The 1,479-nt window shown below is 65.7% G+C and overlaps 1 long non-coding RNA gene across 4 annotated transcripts; it reads right to left on the bottom strand.

Moving 5' to 3' along the window:
* Nucleotides 1-426: 426 nt before the first annotated feature.
* On the bottom strand, nt 427-1,479 carry LOC102762594. Of its 4 annotated transcripts, XR_436261.2 has the most exons (5): nt 1,461-1,479; nt 1,348-1,385; nt 1,148-1,222; nt 891-942; nt 427-808 (listed from the first exon to the last, which is right to left on the bottom strand). It is a non-coding gene; the product is annotated as an uncharacterized LOC102762594 (long non-coding RNA). The 4 variants fall into 4 exon arrangements; XR_001515785.1 differs by lacking the exon at nt 1,148-1,222; XR_436260.2 differs by having other exon boundaries at nt 1,348-1,473.

The following is a 1,479-nucleotide window of genomic DNA, read 5'->3' as shown; positions in this document are numbered from 1 at the left end:
GACGGGCCGGAGTACAGCCCCACGCAGTTCCAGGAGTCCCGCCTGGGGCAGTTCCGCCTCTTCTTTGTCACCCAGGTTCGGTGGCCCCCAGCTGAGCAGTTGCAGGTCCTGCTCCCGGTGCAGGTCCAGCTGCCCAGCGGAGGCCTTTAGCACCAATAAAGCAAAGCCCTGGACCACCACTGTGCCTGTGCCGAGCGGGAGGGAGCCCCGCGCGGTCCAGACGCCTGGCCAGTGGGAGCCCAGTCTGAGGACACTGGTTTGCAGGACTTGGGGGTGCTCCTGCCTGGAGGTGGGCGGGCCAACCAGTCCCTCCAGACGGGAGCAGCAGGGTGTGGGGGAGACGGGGAGCTCGGGGACCCGCCCCAGGGGTCCCAGCCTTGGAGAGCAGAAGGGGTGGGTGTGGGTGTGTAGACAGGCAGCCAGAAGGTAAAACGTAGTCAATTTTATTTTCCTTAAACCACAAAATAGAGTCTTTGGTTGTACAAACATCACTAGTTACAGTCTTGCCAAGAGGTCCTGGCTGGGGAGGGAGCTGTTAGTCGAAGGCCAGAACTCCTGAGGGATCTCTAAAATGCTAACACCCAGGTTAAAAGACTTGGGGCAAGGGTGGTGTTGGTGCTGGCAGGGCCCCCACCCCAAGTCCGGGGAAGGGACCCACCCCTCTAGGAGGGCACTGGGCCCAGGCCTCGGCGCCCTGGCCGCAGGGGGCGGCGGCTGCTGCACAGGGCCATGTCCTCGGGGCCCACGGCGTCCGGTGAGGGCCTGCCCAGAAGCACCAAGGCCACCTCTCCATCCTCCTCCTGCAGGCCTGGCGGGCAGAGGCAGGGGAGGGAGTGAGGGCGGGGCCAGGGGCCTGAGCACCCCCACCCCCACTGGGCCTGGCAACTCACCAGGGCTGGGAGATGGCTCCAGGGACCTCAGTTCCTCTGCAAAATCTGGGGACTGTGTGGAGAAAGGGCTGTGTCAGGCTCTGCCCAGACCGTCAGGAAACCACCCAAGGAGCCTGGGTGGGGAGGCCCCACACCCAAGGAGCAGGTCTGGCCCCAGAGAGAGACAGGGAAGGTGCTGGAGGCAGGACAGGGCGGGGGAGGCCCAGGCGGAGGTGGCAGCAGCTACGGCCTGTCCACAGGGGCCAGGCGCCTGGTACCTGCATGTCATAGACAGGCCTGGAAGAAGGCAGGGCGGCGAACACCCTGTAGTCGAACTTCCTCCCAGACAAGGCCTTGAGAGGACAGCATGAGGGGAGAGAGGCAGAGGCAGAGACTGAGAAGAGGGTGGGGGGTGCAGCCTGGACCCCGCCCTCGCTGCAGGGGCGGGGGCGGGGAAGGGGAGGCAGCTGGTCCTCACCAGACGTCCCGGGGAGGTGCTGGTCAGGGGGCCGAGGTCTGGGGGGACAAGAAACAGGTGTTGGGAGAGGCCCGCACTGCAGGCCAGGCCTGACTCCCCTTGGGCACACGGACCTTCCAGGGGTGGGTGACG

The sequence above is a fragment of the Myotis davidii genome, unplaced genomic scaffold (assembly GCF_000327345.1).
Source record: "Myotis davidii unplaced genomic scaffold, ASM32734v1 scaffold1509, whole genome shotgun sequence".
NCBI lineage: Eukaryota > Metazoa > Chordata > Mammalia > Chiroptera > Vespertilionidae > Myotis > Myotis davidii.
This window is presented reverse-complemented; position numbering and strand designations above follow the sequence as displayed.